Consider the following 12,038-nt stretch of genomic DNA (forward strand, 5'->3'; position numbering starts at 1 on the left):
GCACCACACCAGAAATAAATATCTTTGATATCCCCAGAGTCGGACTAAATCTGTGCAAACACTCCATGCAACTAAAACAGCCCAGTCTTTGAAACTCGCTCCCTGATGAATTCAAAAGTTGGCCAACCCATCCCTCTGTTCAAAAGTAAAACAAGTACCCAATTTCATCCTCAGTTTCATACCTTGTTGTTCAAATTCACTCAGTCCCTTGTACCACCCACTTCCCCAATATTAGTACTCAAGACATATCCTGACCAGTGTAATCACATCTGTCAAATTATATTGTAGATATTTGTCGATATAAAACCTTGCTACAATGTACCTTTTTGTTCTTACCCAATATGTTAGATTAAGGACTTGTCCAAAAGGTTATGCATGTTAGTGGCTTTGCACGAATGTAAAAATTCAAGTCTTATGTAATCTTACCAACTTTTTTTACCTTCAAATAAAAATTATAATTACACACGAGAGGAAGGAATACATAGGAATTCGGAGAGCAGCAGAGATGCACTATGAGAATGATATAGCATCCTAAGCCAAGGATCAGGCTAAGCAAGAGAGGAGCAGGCCACAAAGAATGATATGAAAATATGTGAAGAACTCGATAAAAGTTTCCAGGAAGTGTTAAAGAGAGCCAGAGGTGCCCCCGGATCTTTGACTTTAACGGAACAGACGCTACCACACGAAAGGCTGATCAAAATGGAAGTAACATCAGAGTGAGTAAGGAACAATTAGAGGAGCTGGAAGTGATGGAAGCCACAGGCCCTGACAGGATCTCACCAATGATCCTAAAAGAGACAGCAGCAGCATTGTGTGTACCCCTTGCTATGGTCTTCAGCTCCTCGCTAGAAATGGGGAACTTCCTGATATTTGGAGAGACATTTATACAAGGAGGAAAACATGAGGCACTGTACCACACCCCAGTATCACTAACAAGTGCTCCCTATTACAGAAAATTATAAAAATGCTTGTAGAACATTTAGAACCAATCTATTTTATTTCCGAGCATCAATATGGATTCAGCAAGGGAAAATCCTGTTTGAGCAACTTCTTATAGTTCTACAGCAAGATGACAACAATCAAACATGAGAGAGATGACATGGGCAGACTGCCATTTCCTGGACTGTCAGAAAGCTTTTGGCACCGTTCCTCACACGCGACTTTTATGCATACTAGAAAAAAGCCATGCCATTTTATAGGAAAGGTTACTGAAGTGTGTGTTAGGAGTACCTATCAGGAAGCAGCTGAAGAGTCATAGTAAGAGGAGAACTATTAGACTGGAAAGAAGCAGGAAGTGGAGTCCTTCAAGAGTTAACACCAACTCTTGAAGGGCCCATCAGCCTGTTACTAATATACGCAAAGTATCTGACAGAGGAAGTAAGCTCATTCCTGTCAAAGTTTGCTGATGGTAAGCTTACGAGGTGAATGAGAACCGACAAGAACTGTAGTACATTACAAGACGAACTAGACAATCTCCGGACATTGAGAAATGGCTACTAGATTTTAACCCTAACAAATGCAAGGTTATAAGGACAGCGAGTTGCAGCAAGAAAACCTCAAATACAACATAGGATGACGGGGAAGGCAACTTCCAACTACTGAGAAACACAAACTGGAGATGTAACACCAGAGATCATCAGCAGGATAACGAGGGCAACAAATGCCATACTGACCATCGTCACGTTATCCTTCAGCAACTTTTACAGATCCTTCCGAGCGCTGTATGCTTCCCTTGTGACACCTCTCATTGAGTATGCTGCCCCGGCATGGAACCCCCCACAAAACAATACTACAAAAGATCGAAAAATATGTAACAAGGCTCGTGCCTGAGCTAAAGGGACCGAGCTATAAAGAAAGACTGAGCGAACTGGACCTCACTACACTAAGGTATAAAGCAGGCATGATAACGTACAGGATACTAAGAGAGACTAACAAAGTAGATACATAAATAATGTTCAAGCTAAGGAACGAGAAGAACGAGAGCACATAGTTTGAAACAAGAAACACGGCGAGTCACAGGGATGAGAGAGAGAGAACTTTTTGCAGTCTCAGACTCTTAACTAAGCGGAGCGGCCTACACCAGGAACTAGTCGAGGCCAGTTGATACACAAATTTAAGTGTAAACATGATCAGAAAAAAAAAAAACAGGGAAACTAGTCACTGTATTTAACTAATGATGGTTGAAAGGCGGGGCTTAAGAGCAGCTGCTCAACCCAGCAAACATAACCGGGTTAGTAGAACTAGACGAATATACCCGCACGCGTAAATACTACCCCCGACCCCCAATCCCCCCCTGCACACTGCACACTGCAGCTTATCATCGACGATCGACGGCGGCTTACTCAATCTTCTTCCAAGACCAAGCGAAGAGTACGTGGACTGCCCAAGCTAAACTGGCTTCCTCAGTGCAACCACCTCCATAAGTCACTTCTGTGGGCACAAGCACGGCATTAATGAGAGGGACAGGACACTGGGAAAACCATGAGGTAACACTCGTTCACTGGGGAATTGACATTATGCTCCGAAGCACAATCTAGGTGGCGCTGATCTTGATACGCCCACCACCAGAGGTCAGCCACAACGACCTGTCTAACCAAGGCAGGAAACCAGGGCTATTTGCCGCTGTCACGCCACCATCAATAGATGGCGTTGTCTACATAGCGTCCAATATCAGGGGAGTTTGAGTGCAGACTCATAGATGGCGCTGGAATGGCCACTCCACACACTGACGGTGGTGACGATACCGTAACACATAACACCATCATCACACAACAACACCCACACACACACACACAACAACACCCACACACACACAACACCATCATCACACACAACACCATCATCACACAACAACACACACACACACACAACAACACCCACACACACAACACCCAACACACACACAACACCATCATCACACACATGGGTACGTGTGTGATGGAATCTGTACACCAGTTGATTGACAGTTGAGAGGCGGGACCAAAGAGCCAAAGCTCAACCCCCGCAAGCACAATTAGGTGAGTACACAACACCATCATCACACAACAACACCCACACACACACAACAACACCCACACACACAACACCCAACACACACACAACACCATCATCACACACAACACCATCATCACACAACAACACCCACACACACACAACAACACCCACACACACACACAACACCATCATCACACACAACACCATCATCACACAACAACACCCACACACACACAACAACACCCACACACACACAACAACACCCACACACACAACACCCACACACACACACAACACCATCATCACACACAACACCATCATCACACAACAACACCCACACACACACAACAACACCCACACACACACACACACAACACCTGTTGAAAATTTCCAACACATATATTCTATCTCTTAGTACGTTACGAAGTAATTCTTGTACTAGGCCTTATAATTTACTAACACTACTAATCAGTAGTGTAGTGATATTAAATTTATAAAATTGAGGTGTAGAAACGTCTCATTTTCCCCAGAAATTATGGCCGTGGTTGTGTCAGCCTCTCAGCCAGAGGGAACAATTTCCACGTATTTATGAATCGAACTACAGCCAGTCATATTTTGCATTCTTTATTAAGGATTATCGATTGGTAATATATTCACCTCTAGTTAATAAATATAAACCGTTTACTTGAAATATTTTGTACAGTCACGATCAGCTGTTTCTGTAAATAAAATGATAGGCTGAATTTTCTCTCATTATTCTCGTTCATTTAATGTCATCTAAATTAATTGATTTGAACCTCGAGAAATAATTTGCTGTTATATAACACATGTTTTTATGACATAATTTAACATCAACCATGTCTCCATCCTCTCAGACAGTTGGATAAAATATTGCAATTATTTCCTGAGTTTCCAACATTGAAAGTCAGTGCACATGCGCCGCCAGTCGAGCGAGAGACTTGGGAGAGACAGCCACCATTGATATCAGGTGTTCTGAAGCTGAGATTTTATCATCGATCGAAATGAGAAGCATCCAACTACCAACGGGCTTCAGATCGATTCCGCAGCTTCCACAGTTTACGATCATCACGTTCGGCAGGACTAAATACCTCAGACGTATTTAATTTGACCATTTTTCATATGATCTTGTAGATGTCCTGTCGTTACGCAGCACAACATCACCTTAACCCACGTGAGTGATCTTTCTACTCCCCAATCCCATTTAGCTTTCATGATTTAATATATTAACTTATGGTTTGGAGTGGAAATTTTATATGATTCGCCTTTCAGCGTGGAATTACCGGCAAGAGAGACGATATTCCGTCAGCACAATCACGTGTCCTTAGGGATAGCCTACTGGGATGGACTCTAATGTGCCACAGTTCCTGGACACTATCTACTTTCATCTTTGGCAGTTAACCTCACCTAAGGGGGGGGGGGCCACAGTTCCTGGACACTATCTAGTTTCATCTTTGGCAGTTAACCTCACCTAAGGGGGGGGGGGCCACAGTTCCTGGACACTATCTACTTTCATCTTTGGCAGTTAACCTCACCTAAGGGGGGGGGGGGCATGTAACGGAAAAAAGCCGATAAATGAAAACTGGTTCGATTTCAATCAAACTTTTTTTGACTAGTTGTATATAAAATTGGGTTCAACTGGTCCAAGTCTCAGCATCGTAGCAGAAATAGGAAGAAAAAATATTGAATTATGCGTCAAACATTTTCCAAAAAGGTAAAAAATTAATTAACTTCAAATACAAGTGTCAACTGAAATCATGTCTGACTCTAAGCTAGTACAATAGCATAAAATAAAGTATTTTAATATTTAGTTTTATGCAAAAAATAAATTTAAAAAAAATTATGCAAAAAAATTTTATAAAATATATTTTATCAAACAAAAAAATTGAGATTTTTTTTCTCGATTTTTTCTATATTTTTTTATCAGCCGATTTGCATGAAACCAAATCAGAACGTAAGCCTATCTGTAAGGATGCAAATTTTGGAGGAAATTGGTTGAAGTCAACTTCAACCACAGGTGGCAGAATCTTTGATCGTATTTATTGCTATTGTATTATCTATTGTATTTATTGTATTATCGTATTGTCAGGAAACATAAAAAAACTATTCCTCTTTATTTTTTTCCAATTTACATGAAATTTACACCTTATATGTAGAGTTTACGTCTCTACAAACTTTACAAGGCACTTTACTCCTAAGTTCATTTATTGATTTTATAAATATTTGCAAACATGAAATATTGGCATGTATTTTTGGGGGAACTTTGACTACTTGTATTAGTAAAACTAAACATATTTTGGATAATTTTTTTTATAAAAATCCTTTATTATATGGTAATATGATATATGAGTGTCATAGAAATGATGTCATTTGAAACTTGTGGTTGAAGATAATTATTGAAAATGTGTAAAATTCGTAAGAGAAACAACAAAAACATGCCTCCCTTTCTATTTTCTAATTTCCTATTTCTATTTTCTATTTTCCTATTTCTATTTTTCCTATTTTTCTATTTCTATTTCTATTTTCTATTTTCCTATTTCCTATTTTCCTTTCTAATTTCCTATTTAGACACTGAAACATAGAACAGTTGCCGCCCTTCTTATATACAACTAGTAAAGAAAGTTTCTTTTCTTATTGATATTAAACAACATTTTCAAATCGCGTAATATTCCCCCAATTACCTAAGCTAAGCTAACCTATCCTTACCAAAATTAACCTAACCTTACCTAAGCTAACCAACCCTTACCTAAGCTAAACTAACCCTTACCTAAGCTAAACTAACCTAACCTAACCTTACCTAAGCTAAACTAACCTAACCTAACCTAACCTTACCTAAGCTAAACTAACCTTACCTAACCTAACCTAAGCTATGCTAACCTTACCTAAGCTAACCATAGACATACGAGCCCAAGCAACCCACCTAAGCTATCGAGTCCAATGCATAGAAAACGAATATATCTAAGAGCTGTAACTTTACCATAATGTCTAAAACGCCACCATTCACTTGAGAGCTGCTGTGTGTCCCGCCAAAGCCTTCCTGAGAGCACCCTGGTTCTAGCTGCAGTTACACCTACACCACCCAGAGACACACGGGTCTGGGACCTTCTGACGTTCGAGTCCTCTCCACACACATGTCGAAAGGACTCCTTAATCTCACGCCCCGGACTCCAGCTCACATTACCAGCCAGATTAAGAATATATATATATATATAGGACCAAATTCTTACCAATCGTAGTAGATAAGAAATCTTAAGTTTCAAAACACATTGAAGAGGTTCACAAACATGTATATAATTATCATGACCCGAAGGCCACACGAGTTACTCATCAACAGGAGAGACCAATGGCTTCCACCCTTGTTAGGTCTTTAGAGTAAGGTCGTTTTCGTGAGGTGAACGCTCGCCGGCGCCCTCACCCTTTGGGAACATCTTGGTGATAGTGTGTGTGGTGTGTGGGACCCTACACCGCCGCCCCGGCCAGGCCGCTGTGTCACTCTGGCTGTCGTTACCTAGTTGTGTTTGTGGGGGTTGAGCTCTGGCTAAAGAGCCGGCTAAGAGCTCAAGAACCAGAGCTCTGGATTTGGCTCTTGACTGGGTTTGGCCTCTCAACTGTCAATTAATCAACTTTTTTTTCTCACAAATACACACCCAGAAGGCAGCTCGTAGCAGCTGTCTACCTCCATGGTACCTACTTATTGCTAGGTGAACAAGTGCATCGGGGTGAAAGAAACTCTGCTCATTTGTTTCTGTCTTCGCTGGGATCCAACCACGGACCCCTAGGACTACGAACCCCGAGCACAAGTTGGGTGTGGGTGTTGAGTGTGTGGGTGTTGTGTGTGTGTGTGTGTGTGGGTGTTGTGTGTGTGTGTGTGTGTGTGTGTGTGTGTGTGTGTGTGTGTGTGTGTGTGTGTGTGTGTGTGTGTGTGTGTGTGTGTGGGTGTTGTGTGTGTGTGTGTGTGTGTGTGTGTGTGTGTGTGTGGGTGTTGTGTGTGTGTGTGTGTGTGTTGTTGTGTGTGGGTTTTGTGGGGGGAATTAGATCTACAATATAATAATATTAAATATTTCGAAGGACCAATATTTAAATTAAAGAATCAGAGGAACAGTGGCTTATGGATCTCTTGTAATAAATACAATAATGCAATCAAAATAAATCCAACTAAGTGAACAGTAAATTTGTATTAAATTTATAGCTATTCCCGTACACACCCTTTTGTGGGGGGGGGGGAATTTATAATGTTAGTATACACGTATTGTTGAATTAATTGAATCATAAACTATTGAATCAATGAAAATAATTAACTGTTCTAACTACAATATGAATACTGAAACAGCTTAACTTAGCTTAGGTGAGGTTAGTTTAGCTTAGGTAAGGTTAGCTTAGGTTAAGTAAGGTTAGGTAAGGTTAGCTTAGTTTTGGTAAGGTTAGCTTAGGTTAAGTAAGGTTAGGTAAGGTTAGGTTAGCTTAGGTAAGGTTAAGTAAGGTTAGGTAAGGTTAGCTTAGTTTAGGTAAGGTTAGCTTAGGTTAAGTAAGGTTAGGTAAGGTTAGCTTAGTTTTGGTAAGGTTAGCTTAGGTTAAGTAAGGTTAGCTTAGGTTAAGTAAGGTTAGGTTAGCTTAGGTAAGGTTAGCTTAGGTTAGGTAAGGTTAGCTTAGTTTAGGTAAGGTTAGCTTAGGTTAGTAGGTTGAATTTCGTAGGTTGTGTAAAAGATGAGAGCGACTTTTCTGAAAACACCTTTATTAATGTGATATCATCTTGGCCTGGTAGGGAGATCGCTGGCATCATAATTTCACAAGCCCGAGTTCAATCCCCGGAGTTGATCTAAGCGAATTAAAACATTATTATCGACGATAGTACCTCGCAAATTGATTCGACCCAGTTACCAAGCCCCGACATGGGAGAGGTGATTAGACACTGATCATTAACTGCTCATTCAGCATTAATTGGGCACCTGGTTGCAAACCGAGCAGTTGGTTGTGTTCCAGGGAAATCCAGAGCAAGATGAGCAAGTTCGAAATTATAATGAATTAAAACTTTTAAAATTGGAGAAAATTTATTCCAAAAGAAAGAAGTTTTGGTGAAAATCTATAGATTTTCCTTCGGACTGTCAATTGTGAAATTTTCATCCCTCGTGAAATTAATTAAATTTAGTTAAATTAGTTAAAATAATAGTATTAGTATATAATAGTATATAATAATAGTATATAATAATAGTAAAATTAGTTAAAATAATAGTATTTTTGCTAGAAGTTCACTCTTCCCATGTCTATCCATCCCCCCTAGACTGGTCGGCTTCATTTGCTGCATGGTCGGCGTTCGATCCCCAGAGGTTCAAGTGGGTGGGCACCGATTCTTCGCCTCGTCCCTATTTATCCCAGCTCCTATCCTGTTCTGATATCCCAGTGCTTGTACTGTTCTGATATCCCAGTGATTATACTGTTCTGATATCCCAGCGCTTATACTGTTCTAATATCCCAGCGCTTATGCTGTTCGGATATCCCAGCGCTTATGCTGTTCTGATATCCCAGCGCTTATGCTGTTCTGATATCCCAGCGCTTATGCTGTTCTGATATCCCAGCACTTATACTGTTCTGATATCCCAGCGCTTATACTGTTCTGATATCCCAGCGCTTATACTGTTCTGATATCCCAGTGCTTATACTGTTCTGATATCCCAGCGCTTATACTGTTCTGATATCCCAGTGCTTATACTGTTCTGATATCCCAGCGCTTATACTGTTCTGATATCCCAGCGCTTATACTGTTCTGATATCCCAGCGCTTATACTGTTCTGATATCCCAGCGCTTATACTGTTCTGATATCCCAGTGCTTATACTGTTCTGATATCCCAGCGCTTATACTGTTCTGATATCCCAGTGCTTATACTGTTCTGATATCCCAGCGCTTATACTGTTCTGATATCCCAGCGCTTATACTGTTCTGATATCCCAGTGCTTATACTGTTCTGATATCCCAGTGCTTATACTGTTCTGATATCCCAGCGCTTATACTGTTCTGATATCCCAGTGCTTGAACTGTTCTGATATCCCAGTGATTATGCTGTTCTGATATCCCAGCGCTTATACTGTTCTGATATCCCAGCGCTTATACTGTTCTGATATCCCAGTGCTTATACTGTTCTGATATCCCAGCGCTTATGCTGTTCGGATATCCCAGCGCTTATACTGTTCTGATATCCCAGCGCTTATACTGCTCTGATATCCCAGCGCTTATACTGCTCTGATATCCCAGCGCTTATGCTGCTCTGATATCCCAGCGCTTATACTGCTCTGATATCCCAGCGCTTATACTGTTCTGATATCCCAGCGCTTATGCTGCTCTGATATCCCAGCGCTTATACTGTTCTGATATCCCAGCGCTTATGCTGCTCTGATATCCCAGCGCTTATGCTGTTCTGATATCCCAGCGCTTATACTGCTCTGATATCCCAGCGCTTATACTGTTCTGATATCCCAGCGCTTATGCTGCTCTGATATCCCAGCGCTTATGCTGTTCTGATATCCCAGCGCTTATGCTGCTCTGATATCCCAGCGCTTATGCTGCTCTGATATCCCAGCGCTTATACTGTTCGGATATGTGATATATTTTCATGTCATATCATCATAACACTGCCTCATAGTAACTGCCCATCCAGGAGTCATGGTGAGTGTTCAGCTGTGAACAGAGGCATTATATGGACACTAACGAAGACCTTTATTGGCCTATTCGGACCAGCTCCTGGTTTACATCCACCCCCAAACCCCTTCATGTGTGTGTCTAGCCTACGCTTGAAACAATGTCCGTTTGCGAAACCTGTACATATTTCTTCAGTCATGGCGGCATTGTTTAGACTTATTAAACTGCTTATCAGCTCCGAAGCCCCATGATAATAATAGGAATAATAACCCTGGGTTGTGACGTTTCAATCATGCTCATAAATTGTTTCATATATACAAGGGCGCCATGATCGAAGAAAGATCTACAGGTTTCGTCAATGGTCGGGCAGTGAATCTAGGGTACCAGACAGGGTCCAGTAGCCCAGCAGGTGGTGAGGACGCTAGCTCCTGGGAACCACTCCAGGTGACAGTCATACCCAAGCCTGCTATAGTGACCTCTTTTACACTTATCACTGCCCCGTGCTCTTGGTGAGAGGCTCTTGTGTACTCACTTAGTTGTGCTTGCGGGGTTGAGCTCTGGCTCTTTGGTCCCGCCTCTCAACGGTCAATCATCTAATGTCAATCATCTAATGGTTCCTGAGCCTACTGGGCTCTATTATATCTACACTTGAAACTGTGTATGGAGTCAGCCTCCACCACATCACTGCCTAATGCATTCCATTTGTCTACTACTCTGACACTGAGTAGAAGACAATTCTTTCTTACGTCTCTATGGCTCATTTGGGCACTCAATTTCCACCTGTGTCCCCTAGTGCGTGTGCCCCTTGTGGTAAATAGCCTGTCTTTATCTACCCTATCAATTCATCTGAGAATCTTGTATGTGGTGATCATGTCCCCTCTAACTCTTCTGTCTTCCAACGAAGTAATTCCTGTAGTCTCTTCTCGTAGCTCATACCCCTCAGTTCGGGTACTAGTCTGGTGGCAAACCTTTGAACCTTTTTCCAGTTTAGTCTTATGCTTGACTAGATATGGACTCCATGCTGGAGCCGCATATTCCAGGATTGGTCTGACATATGTGGTATACAAAGTTTTGAAAGATTCCTTACACAAGTTTCTAAAAGCCGTTCTTATGTTAGCCAACCTGGCATATGCCGCTGATGTTATCCTCTTGATATGAGCTTCAGGGGACAGATCTGGCATGATATCAACCCCAGGTCTCTCTCTCTCTCTCTCTCTCTCTGACTCTTGAAGGATTTCATCTCCCAGATGATACCTTGTATTTGGTCTCCTGTTCCATACACCTCATTCATTACATTGCATTGGCTTGGATTAAAATCTAACAACCATTTGTTCGACCAGTCCTGCAGCTTGTCCAGGTCTTCTTGAAGCCTCAAGCTGTCCTCTTCTGTCTTAATCCTTCTCATAATCACACACGTGTGTGTGTGTGTGTGTGTGTGTGTGTGTGTGTGTGTGTGTGTGTGTATCCATTCTGGCATCATTTGGTGCCACATGACACATGTATGTGTCCTTATTCTGTTTTTGTTATTCAAGACACAGGATTACCTCCTTCGCTCCCTTAAATTTGTATAAATTATGTCCTTGACGAAACATCCTTGTTTTGTGTTATATAATAATAATTAAATATTAATAGTTTTATATACTGAATATGCTCTATGTAAGATATTTATGATAATATTATTTTCTGATATTATAAAAAAATATTCAACTCAAAATTAACGAGGGAATATCATTAATTTGATAGTCTTATGAATGGAGAGGCTTCTTCTGGAAGTGGAGGTAGAGGACTCTCTTCACCGGATTAGAGTCACACGTCAACTTTGAAGTGGTATTGCCTGCCGAGAAGCGCGTACCAACCCAAGCAACCCACCTAACGTATCGAGGCTGCCTGGTCTTAGGCTCCTGCGACAGTGCTAGAACCAAGCGTATTGGCGTCTGCCTTTCCTAAGGACAATTTCAGCAACGTGGAGAGGGGGGGATCTCCTGCATGGGTAACAGCTTCTGCTCCATATCGACCTACCCTGGCTTTGCGCCTTGGAAAGGCCACTCCAGACCGATAGTCAGAGCACAACTCCATAGTCTCATGAGACTGATAGAAGCCTACTACTACACTAGTCTTAGGAAGAGTCAATATCGAGGTGCACTTTAATTCCGATAAAGTAAAGGGTAATGAATAGGTGCCAAGTGTGAGAACAGGGGTTCATAGCGGGCACATCCTTGAAATCTAAGGAAGCTAAAATGATCATTAGAGAACCTGTAGTGTACAATGTACTGTGTACAGAACCTGCAGTGTACAATGTACTGTGTACAGAACCTGCAGTCATTAAACTCTACACCATCAAGTGAGCACAACAGCTAAGGCTGAGAGCTGCAAGCATTGACCAAATGCTGAAAA

Source organism: Procambarus clarkii, chromosome 92 (genome assembly GCF_040958095.1).
Source record: "Procambarus clarkii isolate CNS0578487 chromosome 92, FALCON_Pclarkii_2.0, whole genome shotgun sequence".
Classification (NCBI taxonomy): domain Eukaryota; kingdom Metazoa; phylum Arthropoda; class Malacostraca; order Decapoda; family Cambaridae; genus Procambarus; species Procambarus clarkii.